This window comes from Equus przewalskii, chromosome 17, assembly GCF_037783145.1.
Source record: "Equus przewalskii isolate Varuska chromosome 17, EquPr2, whole genome shotgun sequence".
Taxonomy (NCBI): Eukaryota; Metazoa; Chordata; class Mammalia; order Perissodactyla; family Equidae; genus Equus; species Equus przewalskii.
The window spans coordinates 53,231,695-53,246,146 of record NC_091847.1 but is presented as its reverse complement, the minus strand read 5'-3'; the positions used below and the strand labels follow the sequence as shown (position 1 = coordinate 53,246,146).

General features: G+C 41.8%; 1 protein-coding gene and 1 long non-coding RNA gene across 4 annotated transcripts in view; one reads left to right on the top strand and one right to left on the bottom strand.

The window, feature by feature from the left end:
* The window catches only part of LOC139076638 (uncharacterized), a 43,937-nt gene extending 41,957 nt beyond the window's left edge, over nucleotides 1–1,980 (bottom strand). The window contains exon 1 of the long non-coding RNA XR_011528432.1: nucleotides 1,783–1,980. This is a non-coding gene — a long non-coding RNA (uncharacterized lncRNA). The remainder of the gene's footprint in view (nucleotides 1–1,782) is intronic.
* Nucleotides 1–14,452, top strand: part of CHN1 (chimerin 1) — a 192,052-nt gene that overhangs the window by 2,018 nt on the left and 175,582 nt on the right. The window contains exon 1 of one of the 3 annotated variants that reach the window (XM_070580252.1): nucleotides 71–240. The exons of the other annotated variants lie outside the window; for them this stretch is intronic. The gene's annotated coding sequence lies outside the window, so the exon portion shown is untranslated. Of the gene's footprint in view, nucleotides 1–70; nucleotides 241–14,452 lie in introns of those variants that run through there. 3 annotated transcript variants of the gene reach the window in all.

The window sequence follows — 14,452 nt, the reverse complement described above, 5'->3', positions numbered from 1 at the left end:
TTCTCTTTAAAACTATTTCTGACAAAATTCATTTTCCTTCCTCAAGAGAGAGTCTGCATTTTCAAGGTTTGTTTTCAAGGGTAAGGGTTACAAATCAACCACTTTTAGAATGCTGACGTTCTCGATGAATAAAACAAGCGAGTGTGTGATAAGGCTCTTTTAGAAGGATTCCTGAATTAAGTCTTTAACTGCTGAGGTGGAGATGGAGAGGAGGATGTGGAATTTGACTTCTAGAAGAAGGTCTGAAACCACTCCCACCCCCCAGAATGAATAAAGTGTCTTTAAAATTGTAAAGTCAATTTGCGGGAAAATAGGATTTAGCTTAGAAAATCCAATTTGGTTACAATTTTTAAGACCGTTTCTCTGTTATATAAAGCAACGTACACCTGTGTGTGCTGTTTCTTCAGTAGTGACAGAGAGGCAGCGGTTCTCAAGAGTGTGGTTGCATACCACTTCTCGGTCATCTGAGAGAGCTGTTCACCATGTAGGTTTCTTTGCCAGAGACCTGCAGACTCGGTCTTTCCAGGGGAAGGGGATTTTCAAGGGGCTCTGCTGTGGTTCTTAGGTGTGGTCAAGTTTGAGAACCTTTGTGTTTAAGATAAATACTAGAGTTGCTCAAACTTGTCCAATTCAAAATAGCTTCCTGTGTATGTTAAGAACAGTCCCCGAGGGGTAGAAGAAATGGATTTTATTTTAGATATTACTGTTATTTGACAGGTTGGTCTTGGAAGTACCTCATATCTTTTTATATTTACTCTTAATAACCCACTTAGACCAGAGGCTCAATGAGGTAATAGAGTTCTGTGAGATGGTGGTGAAGAGAAAGGAGACGAAGAAACTAGACGCTGTGGCTCCTGAGTCATCGCAGTCAGAGCTCGGTAGAGTTTCTGCCCAAGCCTCCCTAGACGGACGGCCACCAGGACCCGTGTGTGTCTTAGGTGTGATCCTTGGTCAGGCCAGTGTCTTAAGTCTGCTTGGGCTGCTAGAGTAAAATGTTCTCAACTGGGGGGCTTACACAACATTTATTTCTCAGTGTTGGAGGCTGGGAGGTCCAAGAGCAAGGTGCTGGCAGGTTGCTTCCTGGTGGAGCCTTCTTCCTGGCGTGCGGACATCTGTCCTGCCATGTCCTCGCTTGTTGGAGAGAGAAGGAGAGCCAGTTCTCTGGTCTCTCCTTCTGCTGGTACTAATCCCATTGTAAGGGCCCCCACATACCATCGGGGTTGGGGCTTCCACAGCTGGATGGGTGGGGAGGCGCAGTTCAGTGCCTAGCAGCCAGCAGGGGAGTCTAGTTGCTTTGCTTTCTGTTTCACATTTCTATCCAGGTTTTTCACAATTGTAAAGAATGTTCTTTTTATGGAAAGTTAGTGGAAGTTGGTTTCATTTTAAAAAAATGTAATTTTACATTTTAAAAAATGTAAAATACAATTACATTTGTATATGTTTAATTTTTTTTCTTAAGTCTGTTGTAGGAACTCAATAAAATACTTGTCAATTTAAGAGTGAAGACCTTCTTATCTCATTTTCACTATTAATCACTTTTGCTACTTAAAGGATATTTTTAATACAAATTTCTGTTTTATTCTGTGATAGAAGAACCAGAATCCAATCCTTCCTGATTTTACAGTCTCCTTTGGGAGTTGAAAATGTGCACTTTTTAAGATTCAGGAATTTGCCAGCAATTTTTCTTCACGAACCCACCCCTCAAACATCAGCATCGATACGAACAATTTTTAAATCCTCAAATCTTAAAAATTATCCAAATGTAGTTTATATCTCACTCACCTTGCTCATTCATTCAGCAAACATCTGGAGCCGTGTGCAAGAGGCATGGTCTCTCTTTCTTCCTAGAGCTCACGTTCCAGAACTGTAGTGTTTGCACCTGACTACCTATTTGCAACTTGACTTTGTTAGAACTTCCTCAGCAGAGAAGCACATGTCCTCTACTAATTGCTGGCCTACAAGGAAAATCTCAGATCGTCTAATTTAGGACGTTTCTAATTTAGGCTGTTTTAGCAGGAGTACTTGACAGAGAGTCCTGATTGGCTATACCAACAGAGCCCTGGTTTCCGGAGCTGGGTGAAAATTACCCTGGCAGGTCACCCCTTGGCAGGAATTTCTGTCGCTTCTGGCTGCTGGGGCCGTGGCTTACAGCCCCGATGAACCGATGAGACTGGGAACTCAGTAACCGTCCAGCTGGGCTGGCTGGACCCTGAGTAACTCTTCTCTGTCGGGGTTGAATTATCTCTGGCATCGCCCCCTCCTCTTTTTTCTTTTTCCTCTTGTTGCCATTTAGGCGCTTTTATCACTGCTGTAGATCACTCCTGGTCCTTAGGGTTCACTGTAATTTCTTACCTTCTTTCCTCAGACTCTTCTGCTGCCACGGAAATCTCATTATGCTCCTGTATCCGGCATCTCTGTCTGCCCTGACACACCTGCCTGTGGGCATCTCTGTAGTGATCCTTTGGAGCAGTTAAATGGCAATGGCGTGTTCTTTGTGATGCGGTTAGGAAATTCTCTGATTTCCCATGACCGTCCTGACATTAACATTTATTTTTAAAAAGACTAGTCAGCTACACATTTTCGGTATGATTTATTTGACCAAAAGCTAATTTTATAGGAAACTCCCACTTGAATACAACCTGCTGACATTTTTGTTTTTCAGACATTGCTCATCATAGGCTATGAGAGGGAATTACCTAAGCGTCAGGGTGGTCCAGTGGTGAGAGCCCAGCTGCTTTTCTTAGAATGTTTCATCTTTTCACCTGTGGTTAAAATCACCATCCTTATTGAAATACTTGTCCATATTCCTTTTCTTACTGCTGTCAAAAACTTAATATTTCAACTTTAAAATTTTTCTTTGAATGTGTGGAGATGTGATACTGTGTAAGAGAGAGAAAAGAATTATAGTTGCTGTAACTCTAATAGTCACCATCTGCATACAGTGTAAAAGGAATATTGGTGATGCAGTCTTTTTTTTTTTTTAAAGATTTTATTTTTTTCCTTTTTCTCCCCAAAGACCCCCGGTACATAGTTGTATATTCTTCATTGTGGGTCCTTCTAGTTGTGGCATGTGGGACCCCGCCTCAGCATGGTTTGATGAGCAGTGCCATGTCCGCGCCCAGAATTCGAACCAACGAAACACTGGGCCGCCTGCAGCAGATGGCGCAAATTTAACCACTCGGCCACGGGGCCAGCCCTATTGGTGATGCAGTCTTTTGAACTGCATCTGTCCCTGCAAATAACCATCCAGTCTTTGAGGATAGAAGATAGTAATGGTGTCATTATAAAAATTTGACAAATTTGTCAAGAAGCTTTTCAACTTTTTTTTTTCCCCTCTGAGGAAGATTCGCCCTGAGCTAGCATCCGTTGCCAGTCTTCTTTTTGTATGTGAACCACTGCCACAGCATGGCCGCTGACAGACGAGTGGTGTAGGTCCACTCGCAGGGACTGAACCCAGGCTGCCGAAGTGGAGGGCACTGAACTTCACCACTAGGCCGCTGGGGCTGGCCCATCAGCTTCTTTAGATCAGTATTTCTCAACCCTTTTTTTCTTATCATCCTCTGTAAGAAGCTTTTTTGACATTTTTTCTTAATTGTTCTCTCCATGAAACTTTAATACCAGAGGTTTATGGACTGTATGTATATCTGCTTGTATGTGCACAAAAGAGTAACGTTTTTGTGACCCCTAAAAGCCAATTTTTGCCCCCTTGAGGGCAGTATTACCCCCACTGAAGATACATGTTTTAGACTAATCCAGAGCAATCATGAGAATTAGGCAGAAAAATACTGTTTGGTCCTGCTTTGTATGTCATATAATAATAGTTCTGAAGGAATGACATTGGTATAATGTGTTATATGTATTTGATCAGATTGGTTTAACCTAAGGATTAACAGGTAGCTACCATCTTGACAGCAGTCATAACAAAGAGTTCCTTGCTGGGTGTGTGGAGCTTTTCTCAAAGTCCCTCTAGTAAGGATAGTATCCTTTGATATGGGTAATTGATGTTTCTTCAGTCTTATATAAAGTATCAGTAACAGCACCTTTAAAAACTTTATCTGCAATATATAAACTAAATGAAGCCAGTGAACTTTCTGTGCCAACCCAGTGCCAGACAAGTCCTCGAGCCTGGCCTTACAACCAAATTATCAGTTATAAGTCATTCTTACATAGAAAACGATTCCCGTAAAGGTTGGTTTTTACTTATTAATATAATCCTACTATCCTTTAAAAAGTAGAATGGGAAGAAACTAAGAAAACAGGGTGGTGTGATTATTTTTACGTTGAAATCATATTGAAAAAAAAATCGTGTTTGACAAAACAAAGTTACAAATATACATTCCTTATTTGGCTCCTTATTTTTAAAAAACAGAATGAGTACTTTGTGAATATACTAAAAACCACTGCATTGTGTACTTTAAAAGGGTGAATTTTATGGTATGTAAATATCTCATTAAAGCTGTTATTAACATAAGAAATCACCAGAGGCAGGTGGGAAATCAGATTGAAGAAGGAAAATTTACTTCACTTAAACCGTAAAAAACAGAAAATGCTATTTTTAAAAGAGTGGTTTTATATTCAGGAACTTTTAGAACTTTTCATGTTTTTAGAATATTTTTCCTTTTAGTCCCCAAGGAACAAAAACCAGAATTAAAAATTGATAGATTAGTAATGTCCCTGCCTGTTTTGAATGGTTGTTTTAAATTTAGAAAAGTAAGCACTTCTTGGAAAGAGTTAATGCCGACAATTGAGTAATTTGTGAGAGAAGGGAAGATGAGTCAGGCCAGGCCTGCCGCCAGCTGCTGAGTGGCATGGCATGGAGCCACCCCATTGTGCTGTATGCAGCTGCCCTGGAAGTTGTTCCTTTCCCTTTCCACTCTGACTCTTTACCTTTGGATTTTATTGGACTGCATGTATTTCACAGTGTAAAGCAAGTAGAAAAACAGTGTAGTCCAAGAGATGTCTCTCTGCTTGAATAGACTTTTTGTAATTTTTATTTTTAATTAATTAATTTTTTTGGTATGGAAGATTGGCCCTGAGCTAACATCTGTGTCAGTCTTTCTCTATTTTGTACCTGAGACACCACCACAGCATGGCTTGATGAACAGTGTGTAGGTCTGTGCCTGGGATCTGAACTGCGAACCCCTGGTTACCCAAGTGGAGCACACAAATTTAACCACTATGCCACCACGCCAACCCCTTGAATAGATTTTTTTTTTTTTCAAATAGTAAATCATTTATTTATTTATTTATTTAAAGATTGGCACCTGAGCCAACATCTGTTGCCAATCTTTGTTTTTTTCTTTTTCTTCTTCTCCCCAAAGCCTCCCAGCACATAGTTGTATATTGTAGTTGTGAGTGCCTCTGGTTGTGCTATGTGGGACGCCACCTCAGCATGGCCTGACGAGCGGTGCCATGTCCGTGCCTAGGATTCGAACCGGCAAAACCCTGGGCTTCCGAAGCGGAGCATGGGAACTTAACCACTTGGCCACAGGGCCGGCCCCTAGAATAGGTTTTCATCACCACAAACTTGACACTTCAAAAACTGAATGAATCCTCTTCTTTAAACTGCTGATCTTTCCTGGTTTTCCCATTTCAGCCATTAGCACATATCTTCAACCCTTACAGTATATTCTTTCCATTTTGTACCTTTTATATAGAACTTTGTCACTGTTTTTGAGCTCCTTAATGGCTGTGAAATTGCTTGGTCAGAGATGATTTTGGGATTTGAAGTGGCTTGTGCTAAGTAGGTCAGACGACAGGTAAGAGGCGTGGATGTAGACATCCGGCCTGAGTGAAATGCTTCCCCTGCAGGCCTTCATGTGAATAAAATGTACACCCTTATATTAAAGCATGATTTTTAGTATGTTATCTACGAGGAGTAACATGCTAAATATAGATACTTATCTTCATTCATGAAAGAATGATTTTAATGTATGGACTGAAGATCTTCAAGTGGTGAGACAGGGCAAGCGTTTTGACTGAGGGAGCCACACTGTAAGAGAAGAGAGAGTGGCAGGACGTTACTAAGAGGGCCCTGTAGGGGGTGGTGTCATAAGCAGAACGATATTAAAGCACAGGACATTAGGATTAGTGGGAAGGAATGGATGGTACCACAGAGTGAGAGAAGGAAGCAAAAACAAGAAGTGTATTATTTCCTAGTTTTTCTGAGGAGTGGCTCTGAGACTTGGGATTTGTTTTCCTATTTTGTGTTTTATTTACTCCTCTGATGAATTGAGGGCCTAGTGTGTGCCAGATATATATTAGTTCCCGTCCTCAAGGAACTTATATTTGCAGTGGAGGGAGACAGACAATAAAGAATGGATAACGTGCCAGGTGGCGAGTGCTCTGAGGAAAAATAACGCAGAGTGAGGGGGATGGACCAGCTCTGTGGCCAGGTGGCCCAGGAAGGCCTCACCACTAAGGTGGGTTTTGAGCAGAGGCTTGAAGGAAGTGAGGGAATGAGTCACGTGAAGTGGAGGAAGTGCCTCATGCCTCAGACTTTGAGGCAGGGATGTGCTGGGCAATTCTGAGGAACAGAAAGAAGGGCAGTGTGGCTGGGGCTGAGTAAGCTGGGGGAAAGTGGTAGGAGATGAGGGCATGGGAGATGCCTAGGGATGGAGGCGTGTTGGGGTCCCAGATTATGGAGGGCCCTGCTACATGGCGAGGTCTTCAGATTTTACTCTGAGTGAGATGGGAAGTCCGTGGAGGGTGCTTCCATAGCAGGCAGGGAGAGGAAAGAGCTTGGATTCCGGAGTAGGAGAGCTGCACTTCAGCCTTTCTCTGCCAAGGGTCGGCTATATGTTCCAGTCTCATTTTCCTTAAATGTAAATAGAGGCTATTAATTCCCTTCTCTGATTCATGCAGAAATAAATGAGATCATGTGCCTAAGATTCTTAACACAGTGGTTGAAGATACGTAGTAGCTAGTATTATCACTAATAGTATTGTTGTTAGAAATATTAGCAAAGATCCAGTTTGTTTATTTAGCAAGTCTGCTGACTGACTTGAAGTGGCTCTGCAGTGTGTGTTTATGTGTGGAGCTAAATAACGCCACGTGCCATTGTCACTTTGAGAATGCTCTGGGGGGACCTGGGTCAGGGATATACATGGTTCAGGAAGACCAGACAGACTTCTGATCGTTTCTACTGCACTCGGAAAATATGAAAAGTACACTGGCCAGCAGGCAACGCTGGCTGCTGCTTTGGGAGGTGATCCAGAACATCCTCAGATCTAGCCCCTGCTGTCGTGGCACTTAAAATAGATCGAGGGCTGTCAGCTCAGTGTCTAGCACGTAGAGGGTGCTCAACCCAAATTTATTGAGTGAATAAATGAGTGAAGAATAAATATGTAAAGGATTATCACTCTACATACTTATCCTGGGAACAACCTTGAATCAGTTTAAACATTTGCTTTCATTTATCTATTTTTAATCTTTTATTATTTGGGGTTATTCTTGCTTATTATATTAGAGTCAGTAATTGGAAACTCAAACCTGCCTCTTGGAGTTGATTAGTCTAACAATTCACTTGCTTGTTAAAATCCTGCCATGAGCCCCCATCACCGTTAAGATTAAGTCTAAATTCCCTAGCTTGCATGTAGGGCTGTCAGGATAGGACCCATGCTTACCTGGCCTCATCTCTTTCTCTTCCTCCGAGGCTGTGCTTCAGCAGTACTGAACTACTTGAAGTTTCCAGAAGGAATTATACTCAGTGTACCTTCGGCGCCATCATTTCCCAAGCCCTTCTTGGTCCTCACGCACCTCTACCATCTTGCAAAATTCATCTCGAATAGTCATCTCTTCCAAGTAGTCTTTGTGAATTAGTTACACCTTTTCTGCATCCGCAGTGCCCTGCATACATCTCTGCCCTACCACTTAGCGCATGGTGGTGTAATAGTTTATATTCTCCTGTCTTCCCCACCAGGTGAAGTTCCCTAATGGCAATGCTGTGGATTTCTTTGTTTCCTTAACAACTGCCATGTGTCTGATAGATACCGGCTACTCAATGTCTGTTTGAATGAAGCTTCGATATTACAGTAATCTCTTGTATTCCTTAAATTTGGGAGTTAATTTTAAGCCCCAGATTCATGTGATGCATACCCTCTATTTCTCATTATTTTTTGTTTATTCATTTTTTTAAAATTCGGCAAATGTGCCGTTAAGTCGTCCCTTTGTACTGTAATGCGGAGTCCCCAACTGGAAGCTCACGGAGGCTTGAATAAAAGCAAAGTCTCTCTGGGAGCAGATTCTTTGAGGTTTAACTATAACATTACCAACCACCAACAGATGTTTCTAAATTATTTGGCATAATTAGATAACAAATTCCACTTCATTAAACTATTGTTCCTTTTCATTTCAGTAGTACAAAGGAATTGCACATAAATTAGCTTGGTTTGTCTCTGTTTTGCCCTCACAGTAGTGAACATAATCAAGTTGAATAGGAATTCAGTGTGAAAATGGCTAACTTAACCTTTTAGAGGTCTGAAAATAAAAACAATATAATCTTCCTCTCATAATAGTAAATTTGTGTGCTACATAAACATTCCTATTAGTTTTCATATGTATATTAGAAGAGCAGATATAAACAACAGTTTAAACATTCTTTTTTTTTTTTTGAGGAAGGTTAGCTCTGAACTAACATCCGCTGCCAATCTTCTTCTTCTTCTTCTTCTTCTTCTTTTTTTTTTTGCTGAGGAAGATTGGCCCTGAACTAACATCCATGCCCATCTTCCTCTCTTTTATATGTGGGATGCCTGCCACAGCATGGGTTGGTAAGCAGTACGTAGGTTCATGACCTGGATCCGAACCGGCGAACCCTGGGCTGCCGAAGCGGAGCACACGAACTTAACCACTGTGCCACTGGGCCAGCCCCTAAACATTCATGTTTTTAAACGGATAAAAGTAAAATTTTGTTACTTAGGAATACCTCTCATTGTTCTATAAAGAACAGAGACAATGCAAGAAAGAGACAATGCAAGAGGATTGAAAACAAGAGCACAGGAATTCGTTTTTCTCTGTCTTGTATCATTAGTTTCTTCCTCTCCCCTGGATTGGTTCCCTCTGATTACAGCCATGCTGTCCTCACCCTTGGAGCCCTCTCAGCGCCATCATGAGTTATTAGTGGCCCTCTCTTACCAGAGGTTTATTGAAAGAGCGTTCAGTGTGCCCCACCTCCTCTTCCTGCATGCCTGCCCGTTAACCCTCCTCTGCGCCATCTCTTCCCAGCCACGGTGTTTCATCATAATTGGTTATGAGGCGTTTATGAATGTCCTTCATCTCCAGTGAAAAGAAATGTTGACAACTGTGAAAGGAAGAATTTTTCTGACACTTGTTAAAAGAACAAGGAAGACTTGGCTCAAGATGATTGCCATAGGTGTCAAGACTATGATAGGAGAGAGAGATGGGGCTTAACTCCGAATACAAGAACAAGTGGGGATTTATAAGCAAGGTGCAGGTTTGGGGGGAAGGTGGGTGAGTGGATGGAAAATCACTAAGAGGAGACAAGGGAAGGGGGAATTCTTGCTAAACTGACCTAACAAGATTCTTGTCGAGGGCAGGCCAGAGTGATCAGGCATCAGGGTAGGAGATGGGGAATTAGATTAGACATCAAGAGGGATCAGGTACGAAGGGTGGGGGCATCCTCTCTAAACTGACCTAGCAGAATTCTTCTAAAACTCGGCTTTGCAGACCTGTCAAGGTGGGGGGCCAAGGCTGAGCCCTCGAGAAGAAGAGGGCTGAGGAGGATGACCAAAGTTTGGTCAAGGAGAGCCTCGCGTCGCAACTGCCACCTTCCATTCTGCTTCTGTTCGACTGGAAGTGCTTTATCAGTTAACACCAGTCAGCGGTGACTGCTCCTCTGTCCTCATATCCAATCTTTCTGCACTGTTTGATCTTTTTGATTGCCTCTGTCTTCTGGAAACTTTTTTCTCTTGTCTTTCCAGACATTGCGTTCTCCTGCTACTCCCTTTCTTCCCTTTCACTGTTCCTCACTGTCCTCTGTTTGCTCCCTAAGACGTCAGTGCTTTTCGAGATCTGACTTCCCTTCTCTCTGGGAAGTGTACAGGCTCCAGCAGAGTGTGCTGTGGAGGATTCCCGTGTCGCCATCTCCAGCCCTGCCCCGCGTACCCTCCACATCTCTAGCAGGATTCCTGCAGACCCTTCAGGCTCCGCCTGTCCCAGCCCCAATCTTTAGCTTTCCTTCTTCCATCCTCTCTTCCCTTGCCCCTGGTACCCAGTTAGCTGCTGACTCTTGCAGCTTGGTCTTTGCAATGGCTTCCATATCTGTCCTTTCTCTGTATTCCATGTCTTGCTCTGCCCTTCCTTTCAGTACTGCAGTCCATATCCTCCGCCCCCTGCCACCCATTCAGAAGGAATCCCATCATCTTGAGAATTCTTCATCATTTTATCTGTGACTTGCCTGTGATATTTGTCAATGTGTTCCTTTCACAGTCGTTCCGTATCTCATCTTTATCGTATCCTGTCTAGGTTGGTGGTTTCTGTAAGGTCCAAGAGTCATTCTTTCTCATTTCTGTACTCACGGTGCTTAGCACAGTGCTTCACACGTTGTCGGTGCCCCAAAAATATTTGTTAAATGAACAAAACAGTTCATAAACCACACTACTTCTGTAGTTTAACAGTTTCCAGGGTAGAAATGTAGAGCATTCTTTAATTTTTTCTATAATTTTATAATGCTGTGACCAAGTTAACAATGGTAAACATATCTCAAAATCTCTCATATATTGTTTTTGTTGCCTAACTATCTTGTTTTCAGTCTTTAAAGGAAGAAATATATATATTCCTACAGTGTTGGTGTATATCAACATTATTTACTTTGGAACTGGTTGCTTTTGTCAGCTTTTTTCAAAGGTTTCTGGTGAAATCCTGCTAGGTTTATACTGCTTTATCTCTGTAGAAACCGTCTTCGTCTTCCTTTTAACTTTCAAAGCAGAGGAGAAGGGGCACTAAACAGTATCTGCAGACACAGGGCTGTGAGCCCAGGTTGGTTTGCTCCCTGCTTTAATATTGCCGTGTGTCCAGTGTTCAGTGTGGAACAGAACCCTCCTGGAGAGACCGTGCTGATGGTCAGGGAAGAGATGGGTCCTTCTGGTTTTGTTTTGTTTTGTTTTTTAAAGATTGGCCCCGAGCTAACGTCTGCTGCCAATCTTCTTTTTTCTTTTCCTTCTTCTCCTCAAAGTCCCCCAGCACATAGTTGTATATTCTAGTTGGGAGTGCCACTGGCTGTGCTATGTGGGACGCCGCCTCAGCATGGCCTGATGAGTGGTGCCATGTGTGCACCCAGGATCCGAACTGGCGAAACCCTGGGCCACCGAAGCAGAGGGCACGAACTAACTCACTTGGCCATGGAGCTGGCCACGGTCCTTCTGCCTTGATAGCTCTTCTTTGCTCTTGTGGACTTTTTCAGGCCATGAACAAAGAGATAGTGAAGGGAAGCCCTTCCTTGTTCAAGCTCCCTTTCAGACCTTGGTGGGTTAGCCAAGTTCATAGCATCTTTGGAGATTAGTTTTCCATTTAAAAAATGGCTCTTTAAGTGTTTCTAAAGTTGCCGAACAGAAAGCAGTGGACCAGAAAGCTCACGCTAATGATTGTTTTTCAGAGTGTGCTGGAACCCAGAAAGAAAGATGAAGGCAGTGGTTTATAGGACATCTCATGTATTGCTAATAATATTTCATTTAATTGTGAAAAAAAATTGTGACGAAATTGACTTTGCCACTTCTCTATTTTGGGTATATTGCCTTTTAAAGTCTTTGGATGGCATTTGTTAATCTCAGATTTGGATGTCATAAAGATGCTCATTTTATATGTGTGCAAAATATGTAAAGATGAGAGCTGGAGAAACACAATTCATGTTTTTTTGTTCATCATAATGTTTAAAAGTTAACCAGAGACCTCTTTTAAGTTACATTCTTTGAATGAGAAATGATTCTCAACTTGTCAGTTCACTCTTTTAGTTGAAGTTAAAAGGATAAATTATTTCAAAAGAACAAGGAAAGGGAACAAGATGGATTAATAATACAGTAATAAAAAGAAAGAAGGAAACAGACATCACCAGACAGTAGGGAGACTTACGGAATACTTAGAGGCCTGTCATCCTGAATTTTCCAGACAGATGGCTCTGCAGTTCTCTGGAGAGACGTCAGCGAGCCTCTTTCTTGTGCCACGCACCCTCTGCCCCCATCTGCTGTTCTTAGGTCTCTCCAGACAGAGGAGCTCTTGCTCTCTTTTAGTGTTTCTCTCTCTTTCACATGCACGCACACACACACGCGCACACACACGCCACACACACTGAAGTGTGCCCCTCCCAGGGGATGGGAGGGAAGGAGAGTGACTCCACACAGCTCCCAGGACTTGATCCTTTGAGGTGAGACCTCATTCAGCTCAAGGTGCCTTTTTTTTTAAAAAAATATTTTATTTTTCCTTTTCCTCCCCAAAGCCCCCCAGTACATAGTTGTGTATTTTTAGTTGTGGGTCCTTCTAGTTGTGGCATGTGGGATGCTGCCTCAGCATAGCTTGATGAGCCGTGCTATGTCCGTGCCCAGGATCCAAACTGGCGAAACCCTGGGCCGCCGAAACAGCCCGCGAACTTAACCACTCGGCCCCGGGGCTGGCCCTTCAAGGTGCCTTTTGACTTCACTCCTCTCATCAAAGCTTTTCTCCTTTCATCTTGTTTTTCAAGTATAGTAATTGACCTTAGGAAGAACAGAGGCATTTGAAAATTGAAAAATGATTTTTTGAAATTTTCACTTAATCAAAAGTTGATAAAAGGCCCAAGAGAAAATATCCAGCATTTTTAGGTCTTATAATCTATTTTCTGTTACCACGGGAAGAAGAAAAATTAAGTATGTTAAAAGTATTACTATTGGATAATTTCAAAAGATCTGTCCCAAGGTGGTATTTTTCATTAGTAAGGTTACATTTAAAATAAATTTTCAGTTTTCCTATGTTGCCTACTATGTACTTTCAGCTGCTGTTGCTAGCTGGCAAGGTACAGTTTTTAAAAGTTGATTTATTTATTTATCTTTTATTTTAAAATTAAACAGGAGGCTTATGGAAATAGAATTAAACTGCATTTAACTAATAATCCCTAGATTGAGAGACCAAGAATTTATAGTAGGTGAATTTCTTCTAAATTTTTTTATTGAGAAAATGCAGCAGCTTTTAATAATAAATACCATCAAGCAGCACTTTTTTAAACTTAGGATTTTCAGGCGGACTTACAAATGGTAATATAAACAAATGAATGAAGTCTGCCTCTTTAAATCTCATGTTTTATATTTCAAATCTATTTTCTTAAATTACATCCCTCTGAAACGTTTTCCTAATTACAAAAATATATTGTTAATGCTGAAAACTTGAATGAACTGATATATTTAATGCTGTATTTAGTATCTCTTTACATGTTGTTTCTTTTCTAGAGAACTCAAACCAAAAATGAAGTTTAATAGGCTTCCTATTTTATTTTCCAGTGCCTTATTATAAAAACATTCACTGAGAAAGCTGCTATAGAAATATTAACTCTCCTATTGTCACAAGGCAACTAAATATATTACAGTAGTTGTGAATTATCACTTATAAAACCCTAATACCAAAAAATCATTGGTGACACTGGCAAAGTGGTATACTTTGGGCTAATTTTATTAAAACAGTTGTGGGGAGTTCTAGAAACTAAAAATGCTTTCAAATCTTAAACCAACTTAGACTTGGCCAGAGCAATGTTCTCTCTGTCTCCCCCTAAGTATTTAGGCTGTTCTTCCTGCCATCTAGAAAATGTCAAACCGGGGCCGGCCCCGTTGCTAAGTGGTTAAGTCCGCGCGCTCCACTGCGGCAGCCCAGGGTTTCGCCGGTTCGGATCCTGGGCGCAACATGGCACTGCTCGTCAGGCCACGTTGAGGTAGAATCCCACATGCCACAACCAGAAGGACCTGCATCTAAGATATACAACTGTGTACCGGGGAGATTTGGGGAGAGAAAGCGGGAAAAAAAAAAAAAGATTGGCAACAGTTGTTAGCTCAGGTGCCAATCTTAAAAAAAAACCAAAGAAAATGTCAAACTGTAACAAATCTCCCCAGTACTTTCAACCAGTGGTGTGCTTGGGGTTCCCTTTGCAAAGCAGAAAGCTCTCTCAAAGTTTTGCATCTCAGAACATAGGTAAAAAAAGTGAATATTCTATAAACCTCCAGGCATTGTTGCATCATCAACCAATAGCGAAATTGGGATTAAGCACCTTTTAAGTAGAAAATTGGGGAAGAATCCTCAAGCAGTTAGCATTGCTGCATAACATGGCAAGACATGAACTTGGATGCCGTGTGCACTTCCCTTTGCCCCCCAAAAGACCACCAGGAAAAAGAACCCTGGAGAAAAAATTAGGGAAGTTAGAAAAAACGTAAACCAAGGGCCACCACTCGGATGCCTACAGTGGGCAGATAGTAACATAGAC